Source organism: Papio anubis, chromosome 14 (assembly GCF_008728515.1).
Source record: "Papio anubis isolate 15944 chromosome 14, Panubis1.0, whole genome shotgun sequence".
Classification (NCBI taxonomy): Eukaryota; Metazoa; Chordata; class Mammalia; order Primates; family Cercopithecidae; genus Papio; species Papio anubis.
In genome coordinates, this window is record NC_044989.1 from 40659736 (window position 1) to 40686621 (window position 26886).

The 26886-nt window shown below is 35.0% G+C and overlaps 1 protein-coding gene and 1 long non-coding RNA gene across 4 annotated transcripts in view; one reads left to right on the forward strand and one right to left on the reverse strand.

The window, feature by feature from the left end:
• The window catches only part of SLC8A1 (solute carrier family 8 member A1), a 386709-nt gene extending 373841 nt beyond the window's left edge, over positions 1-12868 (reverse strand). For 2 of the 3 annotated variants that reach the window (XM_009184063.4, XM_003908546.5), the window contains exon 1: positions 12690-12868. The gene's annotated coding sequence lies outside the window, so the exon portion shown is untranslated. The remainder of the gene's footprint in view (positions 1-12689) is intronic. The other variant, XM_003908547.5, reaches the window with a different exon arrangement.
• Positions 11810-26886, forward strand: part of LOC103876885 — a 39427-nt gene continuing 24350 nt past the window's right edge. Inside the window, exon 1 of the long non-coding RNA XR_636314.4 lies at positions 11810-12420. This is a non-coding gene — a long non-coding RNA (uncharacterized LOC103876885). The remainder of the gene's footprint in view (positions 12421-26886) is intronic.

A 26886-nucleotide genomic window follows, 5' to 3' on the forward strand; every position in this document is an offset into this window, starting at 1 on the left:
TATTGGATGTTTTATAAAAAGTGGAAAAAGGCTTCTTTCTATCTCATGATTAGAACAACCTTGGGATTTTCTAGCAGCTACATTAGTGTGTTGTTATTTCTAGATGGTGGTTTGTGTACACATGTAACAAATCATGTTGCACACATTAAATATATACCATCTTTATTGGTCAGCTTTTTAAAAAACAAACAAACAAAAAAATAAAACAAAACAAAAAACCGGGATTTGGAGTACCTCATACTTCTGAGTTTCTTCCCAGCAATCTAATTACAATTTCTGGGTCAGATCTTTGAATCATGTTCCTCATCCCTTCCACTCTGTCTATGGACCATACATCTATCATATTGAGTTCCACTCATATTGAGTTTCATTGTTTCTTAAAACAATGAAATCCATGAACAAATGACCTTGAGAAACACTGCATTACTATAACCAGTGGCTTCAATATTCCCAAGACAGTCCTCCAGGATAAATTTATCTGAATTTAACCCAGTAGTTGCTAGTTTATTCATTTATAAAGTTATTTTTAGCCTGTGGTCCATCAGTATCTTATAAATCTAATATTTGGTGAAAAAAATGGAACTATTAATTTTAGCAGCCTTTATTTGAACTAAGTATTCATTTATTCTTGAAAAGAGCCTTTCAATTAGGGAAAACATATGTCTCCATTTTCCTGGGACATTCCCAATTCACTGATGTTGATCCAGTGTCATTATTAATAGCTCCCTCTTTCACTCTTAAAAATATAATTGTTCTGATAATCAATTACGTAGACACTGAACCTATAAGGTAAGGTATTATCATCTGACTTTTGTTTTGTTTTTTTGCTTTTGCCTCTCTAGTGTCTTTCCTGCCTACTGCAGCCAGGAAGAACTTTTACGAAGGTAAACTAGATCATTTATTTCTCAGCTCATAATCCTGCAGTGGCTTCTAGGACCCTCAGCCAAATCTATAGCTCTCAAAGACCTAATGATTTAGCTGCTGGCTATATCTCTGATGTAATGTTTGAGAAACTCTCCTACCTGTTCTCATGGGGCTGCTTACTGTCCCTAGAACACATCAAATTGTTTCTACTTCAAGGCCTTTCCTTCGCTGCATTTTCTCTGTCTGGAAATCTCCCCAGTTATTCACATGACTTGTTTCCTTACTTCATTGAGTTTTCTGCTCAAATTTTATTTCCTGTGATCACCTTATCTAAACATACTTTCTCTATCTCTCTATCCTTCTCTATCTTCTCTATCTACTCTACCCTTCTCTATCTCCTTATGCTTCTTTACTTTGTATTTGTTTTCTGTATTGTTTGAGTTATATATCTAACACCCCAGTGACATTAACACTCTGGAACCTTCATTAAGATGTATTTATGTACTCTTTGTATTTTCAATTCTTCAAGTAAATTAGCAATAGTTAGGAAATAATTGGATATATTTGCTCATTTTAGAAGACTGACATTTAAATAATGTTGTCAAGTTTCATTTATCTCCCTTATTTCTAGATATTTTGATTCACAAGCACTCTCTTTTGACTTGTATGCTTCTTTTGATGAATATGGATGTAATCTACCTTCACTTTGGGAAATGTATCTGTAACTAAATCAGTAACTTAGAGGAAGAGAGCTTTCTAGAAATCACCCAGTACATCCTCCTGGTCAGATAGGGGAAATATACTAAGGAAGATAAATGTTTCTTTCATGTACTTCAATGTGTGGATGGACATCTATTTTGGTTTGTGCTTCATCATGTTCTTTTGGGAGTTGCCCCTTGCCCACCTAGTAGGTATCTCAATCCAAGGCTTCATCTCATTTACCACTCATGTGGGACCTGATAAAAGCTTTACAACAAGAATATGTCATTCCCCTGTGGATGCAAAGGGTGTCCCAGGTCTCAGATTATCTTATAACCAGGGAATCAAAGTATCAAAGGAACTTTTCCTTCTTTCTTTCCACTCTGCTGTACTCTTCACCCTCAATCAAGATCTTATCATGAAACATCAAAGACTGTTGTCATCATCTCTAGATATCTTAATATCATTCTCAGAAGAATTTAAATCTCCCCTTGCCCAGCATCCATAGCAATCCTCCAATAGGATTCTGGTATGTTCCATTTAGTCCTTTCTAGGCCAATGAATATAGACAGAAAATCAAACAAAGTGAATATAATCCTAGAAATGGATCTAATAATATTGAACTTATAGTCATTACAAAACATTCTTTAGAAAAATTTCTACTCATTGCTACATAGTTTATTTTCTCAATTAAGCTTTCCTTTCATCATGTCATTCATCTAACCCATTGAAGAAGGCACAACCATTTAGCCAGACTTCCATCTTCGTTCCCAGGTTTATGGACTATTGTCTAGTTTTCAACCTCTGCAATTTTCTTTTCTTTAGATTCTCAAATTTCATTAACAAATTATTTGTGTCTTAGTCATCATTTTATACACCAAAATATAGGGTTTGAAAGATAGCAGATGTGCAATAAATGCTTGTTGAGTGACTAATAATAACTAATATTTATTGGGTAATTACTAGGTGACAAAAACTAAACATATACTTTATCTCATTGGTTCTTACAATAAGAATATAATTGCATTTCAAAATATCTTTATTCCTTTAGCACAGTTGTGAAGATTTATTAGAGCATTCAAATACTTTCATGTGATTTTGAATAATAAACACATTACTTAGATTAAGTAAAGAATACTCATTTATTCACTTGATTATTCATCAAACAATAATTATCTACTTTGGGTCAGGAAATAGCAGTCCATATGCAGTATAAGAAAGATGTCACAGATCTGATAACATTCCTGTTTAGACCCTTTACCTCCTACTCTTAAGCCACTGATTTCAGAACAAAGTTCCAACTTATTAGCAATATACGGGATTCTCATCATCGCCTCTTCAATCTTATTCCTGACTATCTCATACCTAAAAGCTCGAGCAATAGCAAAACCCTAATAAAGATTAGGCTAGTGGTTATTCTTGAGAGGAAAATGGTCTGGAAGGTGGCATAAGGGGGCCTTCTGAAGTGCTGAGGATAACTCTGTTTCTTGATCTATTTGATGGGCATATGGGTCAATTCCATTTATGAAAATTCCTTGAGCTGCATAAACACATGTTTCTGTAGGTGTAATATACCTCAATAAAGAGTAAACAAAAGAAAACAACAAAGTACCTTTTGTAATAATGAACTATTTCTGGTTTCCCATCCATAATTTGTCTTAATTTCCCTTTTCTGTAGACTTTGCATATGCTGCTCCCTCAACCCACATCTCTACTGGTCTGTGCCATTAACTCTATCTCATAGTTCTCACCAAACTGCTTTGCAATGGTCCATTTTTGTGTACTCTAAGTTCTTCAGAACCATGTCTCCAGCTACTAAATGAACTTGGTATAGTGAGATAGCCACATGATTACACTAGTGTACTTTTTATTCAACATAGTGCTAGAAGTCCTATCTAGAGCAATCAGACAAGAGAAAGATACAAAGGGCATCCATATCTGACAGGAAGGAGTCAAACTGTCCTTGTTCGCAGATGATACAATCTGATATTTGGAAAAACCAAAAGACTCCACATGAAAGCTATTAAACTGATAAACAAATTCAGTAAAGTTGCAAGATACAAAATCAACACACAAAATTCAGCAGCATTTCCATATGCCAACAGTGAACAATATAAAAAAGAAATAAAAAGTAATCCCATTTACATTAGCCACACATAAAATTAAATACCTAGGAATTAACTTAACCAAAGAAGTGAAAGATTACTATAATGAAAACGATAAAATATGGTGAAAGAAATTGAAGAGGACAACAAAAAATGGAAAAATAGTCCATAATCATGGATTAGAAGAACCAATATTGTTAAAATATCTGTATTACCCAAAGCAATCTATAGAATCCATGCAATTCCTATCAAAATACCGATGACATTCTTCACAGAAATAGAAAAAAAAAGTCCTAAAATTTATGTGAGACTACACAAGACTCAGAATAGCTGAAGCTATCCTAAGCAAAAGAACAAAACTGGAGGAATCACATTACCTGACTTGAAATTATACTGCAGAGCTAGAGTAAATAAAACAGCAGGTTACTGGCATAAAAACAGACACATAGACCAATGGAACAGAATAAAGAACCCAGAAACAAATCCACACACCTATAGTGAACTCATTTTTCACAAAGTTGCCAAGAAAATACACTGGGAAAAAGTCTCTTCAGTAAATAGCCCTAGGAAAACTGAATATCCATAGGCAGAAGAATGAAACTGGACCTCTGTCTCTCGCTAAATACAAAAATCAAATAAAAATTTATTAGAGACTTAAATCTAATACCTCAAACCATGAAATTACTACAAGAAAACATTGAAGAAAATCTCCAGTACATTGGTTTGGGCAAAGATTTCTTGAGTAATACCCCACAAGCACAGGCAACCAAAGCAAAAATGGATAAATGGGATCACATCAATTTAAAAAGCTTCTGTACAGCAAATAATACAATCAACAAAGTGAAGAGGCAACCCACAGAATGGGAGAAAAATATTTGCAAATTACTCATCTGACAAAGGATTAATAACCAGAATATATAAGGAGCTCAAACAACTCTACGAGATAAATTGTAATAATCAGATTTTTTAAAATGGCAGCAGATTTGAATAGACATTTCTCAAAAGAAGACATACAAATGGTAAACAGGCATATGAAAAGGTGCTCAACACCACTGATCATCAGAGAAATGCAAATCAAAACTACAATGAGATATCTCACCCCAGGTAAAATGGTTTATACACAACAGACAGGCAATAACAAATGCTGGTGAGGATGTGGTGAAAAGGAACTTTTTGTACACTCTTGGTGGGAATGTAAATTAGTACAACCACTATGGAGAACAGTTTGGAGGCTCCCCAAAAAACTAAGAATTGAGCTACATATGATCCAGCAATTCCACTGCTAGGTATATACCCTGCAAAAAAGGAAATCAATATATGGAAGTGATATCTGTACTCCTATGTTTGTGGCAGCACTGCTTATAATATCTAAGATTTGGAAGCACCCTAAGAGTCCATCAACAGATGAATGGATAAAGAAAATGTGGTACATACACACAATGGTGTACTATTCAGTTTTGATGTTTCTAAACATCAAAATAATTGAACTCATGGACATAGAGAGTAGAAGGATGGTTACCAGAGGCTGGGAAGAGTAGTTGGGGGAAAAGGGGGAGGCTAATGGGTACAAAAATATTTGATGGGTATAAGATATTACTATTTGCTATCACAACAGGGTGACTGTCGTCAATAACAACTTAATTGTGCATTTTAAAGTAATGTAAAGAGTCTAATGTGACTGTTTATAACTCAAAGGGCAAATGCTTGAGGGGATGGATATCCCATTCCCCCTGATGTGCTTATTTCACATTGCATGCCTGTATCAAAACATCTCATGTACCCCATAAATATATATATATACTATGTACCCACAAAACATTTTTAAAAATTACAAAAATAGAAAAAAGTAAAAAAAAAATCACATTTGTGTAAAATGCTCATAGAGCTCAATTCTAGGTGCTCTGGAAACACAATAAATGTGTGCATGCATACACACCTACAAATACTCAAACGTCTTCTATAGTAGGCTGAATCTCAGTCAAAGGAGAGCAGTTGTACAATTGTCACTCCCCAACAACAACAACAATAACAATATTCAAAAGACTTTTCTGTACTTTTAGAATCACTATACGTACATGTTTGGAGTGCTGGTGTTGAAGATGTCAATGGAGCTTAAATAGGCATTCTGTAAGTTAGGCATCCCACTCTTTTCACATGTAGACCCATTAAATCATTTCCCAGATGTTAAAACCATAGATCCATGTCAAATTAATTCCTTTAGAGGAATGACTAATCTTGAGTTAGCCTAATTTCAGTACCGAGAGGTTAAGGAGCACACCAAATCAGCTACTCTTTGTCTGGATTCTAAACCATCATTGAACATAACAAGCTTGTGCTCAGATTACCTTCTGCAGAATTTCTCAGAGCTAGTCATGTGTTAGTGTGCCCTCTGACACCTGAGATGGGATAAATTTTATGCAATATTTCATAGATCCTTTTTTTTTTTTTTTCTACCATGGAAGCTTTACTTCACCAAACATGCGAAAAGACAGTTCTTTTTCAACCAAATTTTGAAAACTGTGATTTGGAAGGTTACATCTTGGTGAACTTTTTGGAGGTCTGTTTCTCAACCTATTTAATGAATATTTACTGTGTCTTTCCTCGAAAAGTAGATACAATTATCCAATAACTTGGACATGGTAACCCAAATGGATTATTGAGAAGAAAAAAACAAGTTTTGGGGGCATATACTCTTTATAATGGTTATGTATTTAGTCTGTGTTCCCCACAGACATGTGTTCCTTGGCCCAGGGACACATGTATTGAACGTAACCTAAATTCATAAATGTTATGTAAATTTAGTTTCTTTATAACAAAACTCTGGGATTTGGTTTTTAGCATATTGTGTTCTTATTTTGTCTTCCAATTCTTCACATTCCTCAAGAAGGTATAACTTTATAAATTTCCATAGTTTATTGTTGACATGGTTGTTGATAATTTTAAAAAATGTAATATATCAGGGTTTATGATTTATGGGACCTGAAGGAATTCAATTTTGTGTTTAAATCTCTAATCTCATTAGTTGTTTTTCCTTTCCCCTGTCTGTAGTAGCACAGTAGATATTTATCTTTTTAAGCAAAAAAAAATTTAAATATTAATGATAGCAAAATCATCTCTGGGAAAATGATATAGTAAGTGTCCTTAAATGTGTGGTAGAGTGAAAATAGTGTTAGAAGGTGGATGTGACCTCTATTCCTCCACACATGTCTGATAGAAAGTGAGGAAAGAAGAGGTAAGCTTTCATTTCATTCCCTTTTACAAAAGTACAACAACTGACCAATTTCCCTACACCTTATATGTAAAATTATTTCTTCATAACTCTTACAAAACTAAATGCACAACTCACAAAATTGGTAAAAATTGTATGTTGAATTTCCAAAAGTCGTATGCTTATAAGCAACTGTAAGTGAATTGTCGAGTGGATTTCTTATTGTTTATTTTAGATTAATGACCTGAAAATTAAATGAAATATATCATGTATGGGTGACAGGTCCCTCAATATAATACTAACTTTCATTTAAATGATTCTTATCTCATTTTCCAATCATCTTTGCTTACAGAATGTTGAAGAGCGAAGGGAAAGGTGTTAAACATTTCAACATACATTGATTGAAACATGATTAATATGATAGGCAGGGAGACTACAAGGATGAAATATGGCCACAAAATAATAATTTAACTTTGATTTTCAAAAAATGTCTACTTAACACTTTGGAAATGTTAGTTTATAAAGAGTGTTTAATGTTAATTTTTACAGAGTTGGTATTCACAAAAACTTTTTCAAATGATTATTTATTAAACTAAGTGGACAGTAATCTGAGAATAATAATAATATTATTTTGCTCTTACACCTTGCCATAACACTACTGAATATCTTTCACAAATTAATTTTATTATTTGTTTTTCATTTTTAAAAGGCAAGGAAATGACTGTGGAGCAGTGTAGCACAGAGGTTAAACGCAAGCTTCAAATCCTACTTCCTCTTTTTACTAGTTGTGTGATCTTGGGCATATTATTTAACTTTTCCGTGTGTCAGTGTTTCCATCTGTAAAATGGGTGACTATCTCATAGGGTTAATTGTCAGAATTAATAAATTAATGCCTGTAACTTGCTTAGAAGTGTGCTTGGGAAATAGTAAAAGCTCCATACATACCAAGATAGTTTTTAGGTGACATGCCCAGCATGGCAGAAAGTTGGGATTTGAACATAGATTTCTCTGAATCTAGAACTTAGGATTTTAACTGCAACAACAAAAAGACTTTTTATTTCATAGAATGTATTTTATCTATATGAGTGAAGCAATAAAAGTAGTAAAGATTTAAAAATAGTTTGCTATTTTTGTGTTTCTTTGCATTAAATTCAACAATAGCTTGTGTTTCTTTGCATTAAATTCAACAATAGCTTGCAATTGGTAATGGTTCTTAGAATCATTTCATATATAACTGCACTTTGTCTCTCAGAAGGCAAGCTGCTGGGCAGATTAAGGAACTAGAGTTATAATGATTGTTGTATATTATTATTAATCGGAATCTAACACATTGCTCAGAATAAATATTCACTGGAGTCTTCTTTCTCATTTACCTAAAACACACCTGGTTCAGAAAATGATTCAAGACATTTCCTGGTCCTCATCACTTCTGTTAAGGTATGATTTCATTTTTAAAATTTAGGAAGTTCGTGGCACTTCCTAGAAAGGTAAAAGTCAAAAAAAGCATGATTTTCCTTTTTTAGAATAAATGTGCCAATTTTTTTAAGAAAATTGTTGCTATCCAAAATTAACACTCCCTTTCAAGATGTCTGTTTGATGATTTCTTGTTGTTGTTGTTGTTGTTTTGTTTTGTTTTTTTGAGACGGAGTCTGGCTCTGTCGCCCAGGCTGGAGTGCAGTGGCCGGATCTCAGCTCACTGCAAGCTCCGCCTCCCAGGTTCACGCCATTCTCTTGCCTCAGCCTCCCGAGTAGCTGGGACTACAGGCGCCCGCCACCACGCCAGGCTAGTTTTTTGTATTTTTTAGTAGAGACGGGGTTTCACCGTGTTAGCCAGGATGGTCTCGATCTCCTGACCTTGTGATCCGCCCGTCTCGGCCTCCCAAAGTGCTGGGATTACAGGCTTGAGCCACCGCGCCCGGCCTGTTTGATGATTTTCTAAAACAATAGAAAATTTCATTTAGTATCTGTTGTTAAGAACCATAATGTCACATACATATATTTTGTAGCTTTCAATAATCATGGGTAGCATTCACATAGGATTCAGGCTAAGGAGTATGATAGATGTCAAATAGATATATATCAATCCTTTATTGTAGAGGACACTTCCTTTTAAACATGCTGAAACTTTTAAAATAAGGATTCTCTGTTAGCAAAGATTATATCAATAAAACATCCAAGGAAATTGTCCTTCTGGGAGAAAGTACATTTTTTTCCTAATCTTCAGCTGTGGTTTTGTTAACTCCTCTTTTCAAATAAATTAGACTGGCAACAACTTTTCTTTAATTGCACAAAGGGAATGATTTTTAATCTTAGTTGCAGATTAGAATTTCATGGAATGGACTTAAATTACCCTTGTCTGGACCCCACTAACATATTTAATTCCTCAGGGGTGCAATATGGGCATCACCTACCCTAAGTGATTTTCATGTGCAGTCAGAGTTGATAACCATGGCTCATATCAGGGAGAGAAATCAATGGGATAAGAGAGGCCGTTTTCTCCTCAACAGTACCAAGTGCCTCTTGAATTTGTTTCCCTTGTATTACTTCACAAACCTTAAAACCACTATCAAAAATTCTCTGGCATACAAATTTCTTCCAATACCTTGCCATGAGACTTGAAAATGTCACATAACTTTAAGATAAAAAATTGAAAAAGGATCTTCATGGGCAGATCACGTCTGATCAGAATACCAAGTGAACTGGATCCTAGGAAACCTTCACCTTCCAATGATTGAACTTGGAGAAATCCTATAGCCTCTCTGGCCTTCAGATTCCTTACCAGTACCTTTGGCTAGCCTCTGGCCTTTTGTGTCATTTTTAACGTTCTTAAAATCGTTACTATTCTCTCAGGGACCACTCAGTGTATCACAGTTTTTAATCACCTGATCAAGGGGATTTGGAATTTTTTTTTTTTTTTCCAGAATTGCCAATAATATCTTTTCCCTTGAAACATAATGACCTTTTCTGTGGGCCAAAATTTTCCAGGCTTCTGGAGGAGTACATTTCTACTCTTACTTTCATACAAACTCTCTCCCAACATTCAGAAATACTCTTCCGCGTCAAATCCTCTAAAAAGTGGTTGCTCCTCCTGTCATTGTCGCACCATAGACCAGGCCCACAGGTATCCAGACAGGTCTCATCATGTAGACAGAAGCCTCCAACCTGTGCTCTATACTATTCGGAATTATTTCAAATTTTTTCATCATACTTAGCCACCATGAATTTGCTTCATACCTCAGCTAACTATAACACAGATCATTAACAGCCTTTTTTTTTTTTTTTTTTTTTGGGGGGGGGGGGGAGAGTCTCGCTCTGTCGCCCAGGCTGGAGTGCAGTGGCATGATCTCGGCTCACTGCAACCTCCACCTCCCAGGTTTAAGCAATTCTCCTGTCTCAGCTTCCTGAGTGGCTGGGATTACAGGCATGCACCACCACACCTGGCTAACTTTCGTATTTTTAGTAGAAATGGGGTTTCACTATGTTGGCCAGGATGGTCTCAATCTCTTGACCTCATGATCTTCCCTCCTCAGCCTCCCAAAGTGCTGGGATTACAAGCGTGAGCCACCATGCCCAGCCATCTTTTTTTATATTTATTTATTTTTTTTACATAAGACTACCAACACCTTCAATTTTCCTCTCAAAATATTACTTCTTTAAGATTTTCTACATGTATAGTCATCACTAAATGCTTAAGAAGTCATGAGTTACAAGGGCAAGCAACTTGACTGTCATGAATTTTCTTCCATAAATGTTGAAATAGTATATACAAAATTAGCAGTAAGTCATTCTCTATTACTTATATTATGCTTCTTGAATTAGTTTTCAAAAGAAAAAACAGGAGCAGACATTTCTCATGAGGAGTGCACACTTGAAATGTACTTGGCAGTAGGCAAACGAGAACATAGTAGCTGATATATACGCATTGCATCTGTTCATAAATACTAGCGGCATCATTTATGTGAACCTTTTACATTTTGAAAATTGCAAAGACTCCTGCTGTGCTGTTTCTTTTGAGAAGCCGGCTGGTATGTGATGTTTAATTAAGTATTTTAAAGCCATCTTTTCGTAGGCCTGTTCCACTTTAGCAAAAGTTATGACAGCTTGTCTCTGTTAGTTTAAAAAAAGAAGGCATCGTTTATTCTCTCTCTCTTTCTAACTCTCTCACAAATAGACTATTAGTATTTTTAAGTAAAGTAAAATAGCCTATTTTAGAAATATAGAAATGTGTTATTTTAATGTGCTCTCAATGTCAATAGACATATAAAAGAATAATTTGATGAAAATAATCTTTTAGTATTGTAATTATTTTAATAATTATAGTGCATTATTGAAATAAAAAACACATTTCCTCTTCCTCTGCCACTTTTTGGTATAATGGGACATTCACAGCTTGAAAGAAACCACCACATAACTAGTCATTTCATCTGTATCTGTTAAATGAATTGCATTTCCCAGACATCTAAGTTATCCAGAGAACATCTCTTTGATCAGTATTACAAATTATTTTTATTTTCTTTCACTTGCTTATTAATAATTTTCCATGTCACATCTGTCATCAGAGAAGGAAAGTCACATTCAATATTTCTTCTCCATTTGTCTCTTTTCTTTTTTCCTACTCATACTCTGCATTGAAAACTTAGTTAAGCAAAAAGAATTGGTTCAAATCTTATTTGAATTATGGACACATTATTCTCAGCAAAATAAATCTTGAGTTTAAATTCCATTATCCTGTGTAAATTTTCTTTAATTTAATCTTGGCAAAACATGCATATTTTATAGATAAGACCTATAATTTTTTCTCTTGACTTTTGTGTTTGCCAGGAGTTCACAGACTTTGCTAACAATTTTAACAGATATGCTTTAATTTAATAACTACAATTTGGTAATTAGCTGGAGTTGCATTTCAAAGTGCCATTGATATGATTTGGCTGGATTAATCTGTATTCTAGAAAATATGGGACAGTCATATAGATACTGGTGTTGTTACTCTGTTCATATTCACACTTTTACCTTGCATTCCTGAAACACAGAATTTTTGATATACTGCCACAATCTATTCCCAAAACATCACTGATGACGAAACGATAATAATCTTTGGAAACATTTCCTCTCGAGTTCCAAAGTTTTCAGTCAGTAGAAAAAAAAGAAAGAAGACGAAATTTTAAAGGTGCTGAGAAAAACCCAGGGCTCACAGCTGGTTTCAGCAACTTCGACTTGCGTAAGACCCCAGGTTTGTGAAAACAACCCAAGAATCTTTGAACAGGATGTAATCAACCTCCGATCTGCTGAGAAATAACTGCAAAAATGACTTCAGCTGCCAAAAATAATAATGTGGTTTACAAGCAGCTCTTCCTATGTCTAAGGAAGAACTAGTCACACATGCGAGTTTTTGCTGGCTTGAGGAGAACAAGCAAGGAAAAAGACAAATCCCACCTACCCTAGCCTAAAATACACAGTGAGTCTCAGAACCCCGCGGAAGCTGTGGCTCATTTCTAAAGGTGCTGGCAATATCGAGGAAGACTTGTATCCACAAAATTCCAAATGGTAAGTGACCCAGGGCAGAGGGATTTTATTTGGCAGCAAATCTGTGCTGTCACTTTCCTTCCGTAGCAAAGCTTCCTTGTCTTGTGGAGGCAGAGCTGTTAAATATCTCTTAGTCACTAGCCCCAACCTTTTTTTTGTTGTTGTTGTTTGTTTGTTTTTCTTTTCAAAATATTATCTGGCACCTTCCCTTAAAGGACATCAAGGGCTCTGGAGGAAATATTTTCAAATGATCCTTTATATAAGTTCCATCACAAAAGCCCGGCACCTACCTCTGTCAAGCCTTGGCTGCTCAGTCCGCATGGGCTGGATGTGAAAAAAGATCCCGGTATGATGGCTTCTCTAAATTTACCAGAAAGAAAGGACCTGGGATGCTTGTCCTTTAAGTGTCTCTAAACATGGTTTGCATAGCTGGATCTCAGCTTATCTGTGCCTTTCGGCTTTCGCTTCCATACATGGATCTGTTCCCAACAGTAACTCCAAGCTGTCGAAAAGAAGCTATCTGGCAGCTCTCCGCTTCATCCAACACATGGATGATAAAAATATACATATAGCGATTCTTCCAGCTAGGCCCATTTCCCACCCCATGATCCTGCCACTATGCTTTTTTTTTTTTTTTTTCCAAAACACTTTTGAGATTGGCATTTCTACTCTCCAAATATTTAGATCATAACCAATTTTTACCTGATTCTCACATAAAGCTTTTAGGGTATGGGTTCACCTAGCTTTATGAAAACTGAGAGACAATTATGGTTCCTTACTAGAGTCTTCATCCTTAAAGATTCTAGTGATAGCATGCATATGGGACCTGTGAAATGTTTAATGAATGAATTTATAAACGAATGACTGAACAGATGAATAGCACTGTATGTGAATGAATAAATACATACTTTACATATTTATTTAATTGGGAATAGTGATTAACATTTCGGATTATTTGTCTTCAAGGAAAAGATAGCAGAGGGTAAAAGTTATCAATATCTCTAAGAGAGAAGAAGCCGTTATTTTAAACAGTTTCTCATGTAGGGTATTGTGGCAGTTCCCATTAAGCTACTTTCTAGAACATGGTTTAAGATTTATAATATTTTTTAAAAGTTAAAGAATGTAAATATGAATAGAATACTAATTGTTACATTTGTTAATTGTCAAGGATAGTTTAAATGACAGATATCTGTGACTTAAATGTTAGTTGGAGGATAAATACTGCTCTGCATAGTGGAGAGGTACTCCCTTAGGGGGTTGCTGAAGCTCTGCTTAACACCCCAGTTCTTTAGAAATTTAGCTTCTCATTTTTAACATTTATTTCTCTAATTTTTTCCAACTTGTTAATCTTGTGGAACAAGAGGTCAAAATATAGAGAGAAAGAGAAGAGAGATAATTTCAAAATAATAATTTTCCATTGATTTTTTTTTTAACCATGTTAAAACCCTTGTAAGTTCTTCTGTTTGAAGAAGCAAAAATAAATCAGAGGCACACATACAGACATAACTCATTTTGGTGTGGCAGAAATTAAATGAGTTTTCTTAAAATATTCAGGAGGGATAAAAGGAGGGAATAGTCAAAGCCAGGCTGGCAAAATGATCATTGTTGCAGGTGGTTGATAGGTACATAGGGGTTCATTATATTATCCTCTCTATTTATAGGTATATGCTTAAATTTGTATTAAAAATTGAAGGAAAAGAGAGAAAAGAGAACAACAAACAAATATGTGAAAAAAAGACACAAAGTACAAAACTGATGTATTAATGGCAAATGTGAGGATTCCTAGATTTGAGTAATTTCCCTGCCAAAGCATTTGGGTCAGAACAAGAAGGCATGAGATTGTGTGTTTTTAATTCAAAATATTCTGACATTCCAACCTCCTCCTTGCTACCTTCGATTATTCTATGTAATAATAATTTCTATCTAGTGAAAATTAAGATATGATATTTAAAAAGCCAACCAAATACAGCTCAGTTCTAGACATGGTAGATGGGTTCTTACCCAGGAGTCATTCAATACCCTCTCTTCCCTTACTTTTTCTACTTTAGAAGTTCAAAAGCAAAACCCCTTTTCCTATTGTCCCTCGCACCTAGAGATGACCAGGTAGCAGAATATTGTCCAAACAGATATCAACAGGAGTTCCCTGAGAGGGACTTCAGGAAAGCTCATATTTGTTTAAAAAAAAAAAAAAAAAAAAAAGGACAGGCTCAGCTTTTGCCCCTCCTGTTCCTGCACCCCTTCCACCTCTTTCTTTCCCAGAGAGTAAACTTGAAGCCTGAAATTGCAGCACTCATTTGCTCATTTGGTGACCAGGAGTGGGCAAACACAAGGACAAAGGCCTACAAAGTAAGGTAAATGGAGCAGATGGAAAGAACTGCAGTTCTTGCCAGTATTATTGAGTCACTACAGCAACACTAAATTGCCCCTCTAAACTTCTTGTCATGTGAGAAAAATAAAATGATAATTAATACAAAAAGTAGATTCTACATTATGAACTCAGGAACCGAAAAGCTCTGCTCTGGATCTGACTCTGTTACTTACTACCTGAGTGACATTGATCATGACATAGAGTTCTATTCCCTCCTTGTTACTCAAAAGAACAGTTGACTTCTTTAGCCAAGAGTTATCCTATGAAATAATGCGTGTAATATATCTTCATATATGGTAAGAGGGTACATCAATGGAAGATGTTGCTTATTTAATATGCCAGGTGATTGATACATAGGACACACAGTGACTCCACAGTTTAATATAGCAGTGCTCAGGAGTCTGCTTTCTGTTCAAAGAAGAATTTGCAGACACTTTCTTTGACTGGCTTAATTTCAAACTTCTTGGGAATTCTGTTCTGAAGTTAGGAACTTCCAAGATAGGGGACGTTTGTGTTTGTGTATTCCAAAATGTATTTGCCCATGTTGAGTTGGCCAGATTGAGTTGGCATGTTCTTGGTGAGGTATACAGTGGAAGTGGGCCAGTTTCCTGCTTCACCTAGGCTAGGCTTTCCTTTTTCCTAGAAAAATGAGAGGCTCAGGAAAGCAGCCATGCTTACCACTATACCACCATCACCACCAAGAAGGCTCAGGAGATTCATTCCCAAATCTGGAGGATGCTGTGGGGTTCATGTGCAGGAAAAGATCTCCTGATAAAGAGGTTAAAGACCTATCATATCTCCAAAGAAAGAGGTTAAATGATTTTCTGTGAGCTTGGTAAATGTGGAAGTCAGGATTTAATGTATTGACATTGATTTGCTTAACTCTGTGGGAAAGGATATAGTCATCTGGGCATGCTATTTTTCTGTGGGTTACAGGATGATTCTTTCAATGAAATAGTCTCCACCTCCTCCTAAAAGTATGTATGCCACTGTACATGCACCCCACCTTTGTCTGCTGGAAGAACATATCCTCAGTTTTTTAAGATTCAGCTCAGTGTCTCTTCCTTTCTGAAATCTTTACTGACCTCACCATTATGTATTCTGAAGTATATATAGCATATTGTTGTACATTCGCCCCCGTCTCCTCTTTGCATTTGGGCATTAGACGGTGAGCACCAAAGGACAGGGGCTCTGTATTATTTGCTTTTGTATCATTGGCATCCATTATAGTATCTGTCCTATAGAAAACAAACCTTAAGATTGTTGAATAACTAAATTCATTGCTAAGTGATCGAAAAATGGGATTGAAAAATGGTAAATGGTTGTATCTCTCAACTAGTGACCATTAGCCTGGCAGTTTTCCCTGTTGTATAAGGCTCAAGAATCTCAAGCACCCTACTGCCCTGTGGGTAAAGACGGTCAACTAAAAGGAGACAGAAAACAGAGTGTGACAAAATATTTGTGTCATTCTAATTTAACTGAGCAGATTATCTAAGGTTTCCAGTTATCCAAGGTAAAGGACCATTATATTAGGACAGATCATTTAGAGTGGATATCTGACTCAGATTTTTAGTATGAAAGAGAAGGGCAAGGATTATAATCTTTTAAAAGATTACAAATATTCAATCCTTGGTAATACAATTTTTGTATTCCTTTGTCTAAGAATATGGGGGACTCTTTGATGAAAGACATTAAAGCATACAACAAGTTTTGAAAGAATTTGAAGGTGAATAAAGAAAGAAATATTTATTCCCTCTTTTAAGATTAAAAGCAATTATATTTAACCAACAAGGAAAAAAATTCAGCTAAAAAATTCCCATGCATATTTTTCTTTTTGAATTTAATTTCTACTAATATTATGACTCAGAGGATATCCAGGATAAAGGTAATCTATCATCAGGGCTCTCTTTCAGGGCAGAAAGAGAACATATAAAGACTAGAAATGATAAAAAAGGAAATTAAACAAGGCTTCCACTTAATCTCTGGATTCTTTCACTTAGCATAGTGTTTTCAAAGTTCATTCATTTGTATCATGCATCAGTACTTCATTCCTCTTTGTGGCTGAATAAAATCTCATTGTATAGATGTACCTTGTATTATTTGTCCATTCATCTGTTCATGAGTATCTGAGTAGCTTCTGCCTGTTGACTGCTATGAATAGTGCTGCTAAAAACATCCATGTACAAGTTTTTGTGTGGACATATATTTTTATTTCTTTGGGTATATACCTAGGAGTGGAAATGTTGGGTTATATGGAAACTCTGTATTTAAATCATTTGAGAAACTGTCAGATTATTTTCCAAAGCAGCTGCACCATTTTATACTTACATTAGCAGTGTACGAGGGTTCAATTTCTCCACATACTCACCAACACTTTTTGTTATCTGCCTTTTTGATACTTGCTATCCTAGTGCCTTTGAAGTGGCATCTGATTGTGCTTTTGATTTGCATTTCTTTTGTGACTAATAATGTTGAGTAGTTTTTTTTAATGGTTCATTGGCCATGTGTATGTTTTTCTTGGTGAAATGTCTATTAAGATCCTTAGCCGATTTTTAATCAGGTTATTTGTCTTTTTATGATTGAGTCCTACGTGTTTTTTGTATAGTCTTGATACAAGACCCTTATCAGATATGTGATTTACAAATACTTTTTTCCACTCTGTGGATTAGTTTTTCACTTTCTTCATGCTGGCCTTTGCAGAACAAGTTTTTATTTTTAATTTTATTTTTTCTTGTAGCCATTGCAATTTTGGTGAAGTTCAGTTTAATCTATTATTTCTTTTGCTCATGCTTTTGGTACCATATCCAATAATCTGTTGCCAAAGCTAAGGAAGGTCATGAATATTTACTCCTATGTTTTCTTCTAAGAGTTTTATGATTTTAGCACTTATATTTAGGTCTCTAATCCATTTGGGGTTAGTTTTTGTGTATGATATGAGATAGGAATCCAACTTCGTTCTTCTGCACATGAATAAGTAGTTGTCCCAATGCCATTAGTTGAAGACTATTCATTTCTCCATTTAATAAACTTGCTACCCTTGTTGAAAATCAATAGAACACAGATGCAGGGGTTTATTTCTTGATGCTGAATTTATTTCTGGATGTTTATTTCTGGAATGGAATTCTGAATGGACGTCTATTCCTTTGATCTGCAGGTCTACCCTTATGCCAGTAGCATATTGTTTTGATTACCGTGGCTTTGTAGTAAATTTTGAAACCAGGAACTCTGAGTCCTTCAACTTGGTTCGGTTTCAACATTTGTTGGCTATTTGGGGTTATTTGAAATTTAATATGAGTTTTAGAACCAGGTTGTCAACTTCTAAATAGTATCTATGTTGAATCTGTAGATGATTTTAGGGAATAATCTTAACAATGTTAAGTCTTTTGATCTATGAACATGAGGTCTTTTCCCATTATTTAGATCTTCTTTAATTTCTTAATATATTGTATTTTTCAGAATATAGGTTTCGTACTTCTTTTATTAAATCTATTCCCTGGCATTTTATTCTTTTTGATGTCATTATGAATGGAATTTTCTTAATTTCATATTTAGATCGTTTGCTGCAAGTGTAAAGAAGTAAAAACTGATTTTTGTGTGTTGATCTTGTATTCTACAACTTTAATAAATTCATTTACTAGTACTAATAGTTTTAGGTGGATTTCTTAGGATTTTCTATACATAAAATCATGTCATCTTCAAATAGTCCTAATGTTACTTCTTCCTATCCAATCTTGATGTCTTTTATTTCTTTTTTTTTTTTTTTTTTTGCTAATTGGCCTATGTAGAACCTCCAGTGCAATGCTGAATACAAGTGGTGAAACAGACATCCTTATTTTGTTCCTGAACTTAGGGAGAAAGCATCCAGTTTTTCACCAGTAAATATAATATTAGCTGTGAGGTTTTCTTATATGTCATTACTATTTTGAGGACATTTCCTTTTATTCCTAGTTTGTTGAGATTTTTTATTGTCTTATTTTTTTTTATTTTTTATTTTTATTTTACTTTATTTTTTTTATTTTTTTTAATTTATTTATTATTATTATACTTTAAGTTGTAGGGTACATGTGCATAACATGCAGGTTTGTTACATATGTATACTTGTGCCATGTTAGTCTGCTGCACCCATCAACTCGTCATTTACATCAGGTATAACTCCCAATGCAATCCCTCCCCCCTCCCCCCTCCCCATGATAGGCCCCGGTGTGTGATGTTCCCCTTCCTGAGTCCAAGTGATCTCGTTGTTCAGTTCCCACCTATGAGTGAGAACATGCGGTGTTTGGTTTTCTGTTCTTGTGATAGTTTGCTAAGAATGATGGTTTCCAGCTGCATCCATGTCCCTACAAAGGACGCAAACTCATCCTTTTTTATGGCTGCATAGTATTCCATGGTGTATATGTGCCACATTTTCTTAATCCAATCTGTCACTGATGGACATTTGGGTTGATTCCAAGTCTTTGCTATTGTGAATAGTGCTGCAATAAACATATGTGTGCATGTGTCTTTATAGCAGCATAATTTATAATCCTTTGGGTATATCCCCAGTAATGGGATGGCTGGGTCATATGGTACATCTAGTTCTAGATCCTTGAGGAATCGCCATACTGTTTTCCATAATGGTTGAACTAGTTTACAATCCCACCAACAGTGTAAAAGTGTTCCTATTTCTCCACATCCTCTCCAGCACCTGTTGTTTCCTGACTTTTTAATGATCGCCATTCTAACTGGTGTGAGATGGTATCTCATTGTGGTTTTGATTTGCATTTCTCTGATGGCCAGTGATGATGAGCATTTTTTCATATGTCTGTTGGCTGTATGAATGTCCTCTTTTGAGAAATGTCTGTTCATATCCTTTGCCCACTTTTTGATGGGGTTGTTTGTTTTTTTCTTGTAAATTTGTTGGAGTTCTTTGTAGGTTCTGGATATTAGCCCTTTGTCAGATGAGTAGATTGCAAAAATTTTCTCCCATTCTGTAGGTTGCCTGTTCACTCTGATGGTAGTTTCTTTTGCTGTGCAGAAGCTCTTTAGTTTAATTAGATCCCATTTGTCAATTTTAGCTTTTGCTGCCGTTGCTTTTGGTGTTTTAGACATGAAGTCTTTGCCCATGCCTATGTCCTGAATGGTACTACCTAGGTTTTCCTCTAGGATTTTTATGGTATTAGGTCTAACATTTAAGTCTCTAATCCATCTTGAATTAATTTTCGTATAAGGAGTAAGGAAAGGATCCAGTTTCAGCTTTCTACTGATAGCTAGCCAATTTTCCCAGCACCATTTATTAAATAGGGAATCCTTTCCCCATTTCTTGTTTTTCTCAGGTTTGTCAAAGATCAGATGGCTGTAGATGTGTGGTATTATTTCTGAGGACTCTGTTCTGTTCCATTGGTCTATATCTCTGTTTTGGTACCAGTACCATGCTCTTTTGGTTACTGTAGCCTTGTAGTATAGTTTGAAGTCAGGGAGCGTGATGCCTCCAGCTTTGTTCTTTTGACTTAGGATTGTCTTGGAGATGCGGGCTCTTTTTTGGTTCCATATGAACTTTAAAGCAGTTTTTTCCAATTCTGTGAAGAAACTCATTGGTAGCTTGATGGGGATGGCATTGAATCTATAAATAACCTTGGGCAGTATGGCCATTTTCACGATATTGATTCTTCCTATCCATGAGCATGGTATGTTCTTCCATTTGTTTGTGTCCTCTTTTATTTCACTGAGCAGTGGTTTGTAGTTCTCCTTGAAGAGGTCCTTTACATCCCTTGTAAGTTGGATTCCTAGGTATTTGATTCTCTTTGAAGCAATTGTGAATGGAAGTTCATTCATGATTTGGCTCTGTGTTTGTCTGTTATTGGTGTATAAGAATGCTTGTGATTTTTGCACATTAATTTTGTATCCTGAGACTTTGCTGAAGTTGCTTATCAGCTTAAGGAGATTTTGGGCTGAGACAATGGGGTTTTCTAAATATACAATCATGTCATCTGCAAACAGGGACAATTTGACTTCTTCTTTTCCTAACTGAATACCCCTGATTTCTTTCTCTTGCCTAATTGCCCTAGCCAGAACTTCCAACACTATGTTGAATAGGAGTGGTGAGAGAGGGCATCCCTGTCTTGTGCCAGTTTTCAAAGGGAATTTTTCCAGTTTTTGCCCATTCAGTATGATATTGGCTGTGGGTTTGTCATAAATAGCTCTTATTATTTTGAGGTACGTTCCATCAATACCGAATTTATTGAGCGTTTTTAGCATGAAGGGCTGTTGAATTTTGTCAAAAGCCTTTTCTGCATCTATTGAGATAATCATGTGGTTCTTGTCTTTGGTTCTGTTTATATGCTGGATTATGTTTATTGATTTGCGAATGTTGAACCAGCCTTGCATCCCAGGGATGAAGCCCACTTGATCATGGTGGATAAGCTTTTTAAATCATAAAAATGTGTTGAATTTTGTCAAATGCTGTTTTAGCATCCATTGGGATGGACTTTTTTTTTTTTTTTTTGATATGGTAGAATATATTAATTGATTTTTAGATGTTAAACCAAACTTGCATTTCTGGGATATATCCTACTTGGTCATGGTGCATAATTAACTTTATATATTGCTGGGTTCAGTTTGCCAATGTGTTAATGAGGATTTTTGTGTCCATATTCATAAATATGTTGGTCTGTAGTTCTCTTGTGATTTTGTTGTCTGTTTTGGTATCAAGGTAAAACAGGCTTCAGGAAATACATTGGGAAGTCTTCTCTCTCGGTGTATTTATTGTAAGAGTTTGTAAATAATTTCTATTGATTCTTTTTTAAATGCTTGATAGAATTCGTCCATGAAGCAATATGGACTTTGGCTTTTTCTTAATGGGTAGGTTTTGAATACTGAATTAATATTTTAATTTGTTGTAGGTTTATTCACATTGTTTATTTCTTCTTGAGTCAGTTTAGGTACTTTGTATCTTTCTAGGAATCTGTCCACTTCATGTAAATTATCTAACTTGTTGGCATATAATTGTTTATAGTATTTGTTTTAATTCTTTTTATTTCTGTAAGGTCTGTAATGATGTCCCATCTTTCATTTCTCGATCTTGCAATTTGAGTCCTCTCTTTTTGTCTTACTCAATCTAGCTAAGCATTTATCAATGTATGCTTATAGTCATGATATCTCCTCCACTATAATTATAAAATGCCTTTCTTTATCTCTAGTAACATTTGCTGGTTTAGTCTATTTGGTCTAAGTTTTTAAAACCACTTCAGCTTTCCTACAGTTGCTGTTTGCAAGATATGTCATTTCCATCATTTTACTTGTAGCCTATTTGTGTCTTTGAATCTAAAGTATATCTTCTTTTCTGAACATACACATGGATAGTGTTTTCTTTATTAAAAAAAATCCAGCCTGACACTCTCTGCCTTCTGGTTGAATTAATTCACAGACATTTAATGTTTTTATTCATATATTTGAATTTACATCTTATATTTTACTTTTGTTTTCTATATGTCTGTTGTCTTTTTTGATTCTCAATTCCTCTCTATGGTTTTCTTTTGCTTTAAGTGAGCATTTTCTAATGTTGCATATTAATTTCTTTAATAATTTTTTCACTATATTTTTGACTTAATTTGTAGTGGTTACTCTAGAATATACTATATACATCTTAACTGATCAAAAATAGCCTTAAACTAACCTAATTCCAGTGATATATAGCTTTATTTCATTTTCCTCTTTTTTGTGGTGGTGTTCTATGTATTACATCTATTAATATTACAAACCTCAAAATACATTTCTATAATTATTATTCTACCATATGTAGTCATTTTCTTAGCCCATTACAGCTTTACTCTCCCTACCTCCTTGGTACTATTATTAGCAAATATATTACGCATATATTACAAAAAGGACGTTATATATAAAAAAATAAAAGTTTTTACAATTTCTCTTTAAATCCATCAGGAGAAGAAAGGAAAATATGCATTTATAGTGTCTTTTATACTTACATAATTACTTTTACTGGTACTCTTTGTTTGTTTTTGTGACTCCACATTGCAATCTGGTGTCAGTTGCTTTTAGCCTGAAGAATTTCTTTTAGTAATACTTACCAGGTGAATTTGCTAGAAACACATTTCCTCACCTTCTGTTTATCTGGTAAAGTCTTTATTTTGCCTTATTTTTAAAAAGTAGCACACTGTTTTTCTCTTATTGCTTTGAAGAGTTATCTTTATCTTTCACTTTTAGCATGTTTACGTGATATGTCTGTGAGTCTCTTTGTGTTTACCCTACTTGAAGTTTGTTGCAATTATTATCGATAAATGTAAGAAGTTTCAGTCACTATATCTTTAAATATGGTTTTCTCCTTTCTCTCTTTTATTCTGATCATCGCATTATATGTATATTGGTACACTTAATGGTATTCCGTATTTCTCTGTGTATCTACTCATTTTTCCTCATTCTTTTTTCTGTCTGTTCTTCAGCTTGCCTAACTTCTATCAATCTATTTTTAAGTTCACTAATTCTTTCTTTCTCCAGTTCAAATCTAATATTACTTCTAATAAATGTTTTATTTCAGTTATTATAGTTTTCTGCTCCAGAATTTTCATTTGGCTCATTTTAATGATTTGTTTGATATTTGTTTTGACCTCAGGAGCATTCCTTCAAGTTGTCAGATTGCCCGGTTTTCTCCTGCAAACTAGTTGGCCTACAAACTAGGCTGTATCTTTATCAGATCATAAAACTCTTCCCAATATTTTTTCACTGCAACCTTCACTGTTCTTGAGATTGTCCTTTGGCTTCAACTTCTTCACGTTTTGTTGAAAGTAAAGTCAGCCCTTTTGGGAAGAATTTAGAGTCACTTTGTGGCCTATTTCTCCTACTAGGCAAAATCTCTGGGTTAAGGCCCTAGAACTCAGAATTGGGACACTGACAAGATTCTCTTTGAGTGACTTTCTTGTTTCAGCAACTGAGAACTTGATGCAGGGAGGGAGAGCTGCGCAGCCTGAGGTCACTTTAGCTCTCCAGTTGTAGAACAATTACCACTTCAAGTTCTGGGGCAAGGGCTATAAGGATCTCAGTATTCTCAACAGGCAGACTGTATATTCCATGAGTGGGGATTGAGCAGAGAAAGGGAACTGCTATTCTTGTCTGTGTTTACCCAGGTCTTAGCCTCAGCAATAGGCACTTGGAGGTAGGATGAGAAACACTGAAGGACTGCTCCTCCTGAGAAGAAATTCCTCTAGATGGAGAGTGGGAATGGTAGAATCCCTGTATTCTTGGCTCCAGAAGTCTGGAATGGAGGTTCTACCCTGCTGAGCTGGGTAGGGAGAGAGATGGGACTTGCTTTGTTCAAGTACCACGGACTTGCCTTTCTTACTGAATGTTTAGAAATTTCTTTGAATTGATGTTTCTTCATTTGCTGTCTGCCTTTAGCACAATTTTCAAGGGGCCTTTAAAAACATAAGTTTTATCAGTTTCATTGGAGTCAGTGGAGCTCCAAATATTGTCATGCCAGAAGTTGGTCTTTAGCCTAAACTTCTTTTATAACCCATAGCAGGTTTTATATACGGTGTGATCTCCTCAAGGCATAAAAAATGTATTAGATCTTAATGCCTAGGGTAGTCCTTGGTATGCATTAGATAATCAATTAAATTTTGTTGAGTTACATTTAAATAAAGCATAATCATGTCCTTATTTTTACATTTTGAAGTCTTCAGAGTGGTTGCATTTTTGCTGTTTAATTTTGTCACCAAATCTTATTTTCATTTACAAATTAGAATACAGAGTCAGAGATGTAAAATGATTTACCTATGAATGCATGGTAAGTCAGCGAATTTTTCAAAAGACAGCATACTCATTTTTTCCCATAGCTGTTAACTTTTCCTTTTTCCCCATTTATCTTAAAGATAAGTCATGAGTTAGAGAAATCTGTTTCATAAATAGCAGAAATATTAGTACTTGCTGTAAGTATCAAGGCCTGAAATTTGATCTTCCCAGTCCAAAAATTATAAGAGATGTTTTCTATGGCTCTCAACACATCTGGTGCATAGGTAAAAGCTGTACATCCCTAAAACTGGAAGCAAGAAGCTTTTCATTAAAGAGTTTGCTAAGCTAAGCATATATTTTCTCTGTCCACTAACATATTTCTACAAATTTTACTTGTCTATATTGTTCCAAAAAAGCTTGGAGAATATAACTAAAAGGAGTTGCAACCAGAAATCCCTCTCAATACAGGGAAAATGATGAAAGTATTAGTTGACAAAGCCAATCTAAGTAAGTATTTATTTTGGCCAAAACTGACCATTTGTCTACCTTACAAGTGAAGTGAAATGACGAATCAAACTGGAGGCCACTATTTTCAGCAAAACAATCAATGCAGAAACAAGAAGTCAAATGCTGCGTATTATCACTTGTAAGTGAGAGCTAAAAAATGTGTATGCATGAACATAGAATGTGGAATGATAGACACTGGAGATTTGGAAGGGTGGGAGGGTTGGAAGGGGTGGGAGATGAGAAATTACTTGATGGGTACAATGTAATTATTCAGGTGATTGATGCACTAAAAGCCCAGGCTTCACTACTCTGTGATTTATTCATGTAAGAAAACTACACATGTACTCCTTAAATTTGTACAAATAAAAAAAAAAAAAAGGAGAAAGGAAGCAAACAAACAAAAAACAAAACTGAACTAAAAAGGCATGCATGGTCAGACCCCAGAGCTGTTCTTGGGGTCACCTGGGGAAATAATGCAGCAATTATCATATCAGCCTTCATACTTACAATGGACAACTAATTTTTAAGAATTATCCTATTTCCAGGATAAAGTACACATCTCTGCCAGTTTAAGCCTCCAAAGACATGCTTTTATCAAGCACCTTCAGCTATCCAGACTATAGGGTTATATCATCTTCTCAATTTTTGCTGTAATTCTTACTTTTGGAAATTTCCACATCGTTGTTGGTAGTATTCCATTATACGGGATATACCATAGTCTGTTTAACCATTCACCTACAGAAGAACATCTGAGTTGTTTTCAGTGTCTAGCTATCACAAATAAAAGTACTGTGGACATTTGTGTAAGGTTTTTATGTGAACATAAACTTTTCATTTCTCTAGGACAAATGTCCAGGATTATGGTTGCTGGGTCATATGGCGGCAGTATGTTTAATACTTTAAGAAACTTCCTGTCTTCTAGAGTGCCTATATAATTTCACATTCCAACCAGAACATATGATTGATTCAGTTTTTCTATAACCTTGTAATCATTTGGTTACAAGCTATTCTGGTGAGTGTATATCTCATTGTGGTTTTAATTTGCATTCTTCCAGTGGCTAATAATGATCAATTTTTTATGTGCTTATTTGCCATATGCTCTTTGATCAAATGTCAATGTTTTTCACCTGTATTTTAATTAGATTTTTTAAACTGTTGATTTTGAGTTTTTAGATATCAGTCCTTTGAAAGGTATATTACTTGCAAATATTTTCTCCTGTCTATAGATTACCTTTTTATTTATTAAAGAGTCTTTTGGCTGGGCACGGTGGCTCACACCTGTAATCCCAGCACTTTGGGAGGCTGAGGCGGGTGGATCACGAGGTCAGGAGATCGAGACCACCCTGGCTAACACGGTGAAACCCCATCTCTAGATAAAATACAAAAAAAAAAAAAAAGAAAAAATTAGCCGGGCATGGTGACAGGCACCTGTAGTCCCAGCTACTCAGGAGGCTGAGGCAGGAGAATGGCGTGAACCCGGGAGGCAGAGCTTACAGTGAGCTGAGATGGTGCCACTGCACTCCAGCCTGGGTGACAGAATGAGACTCCGTCTCAAAAAAAGTCTTTCACAGAGGATCCGTTTTAAATTTTGATAAAAATTCATCAATTTTATCATTTATGGATTATTTTTGGTGTTTAGTTAAGAAAAACTTTTGCCTAGCTCTAAACCCTGAAGATTGTTCTTATTTTTTTCTAAAATTTTTATATTGTTATATTTTACATTTAAGTTTATGGTCTATTTTGAGTTAATTTTTTGCAGAAGTTGTGAGACTTAGGGTGAATTAGCTTCAAAATATTAATTGGAGGTGTTACATCTTCTTCTGTTTTATGACAGAGATTGTGTAGAATCGGTGTGAATTTTTCTTTAAACGTTTTGTTGAATTTTCCAGTGA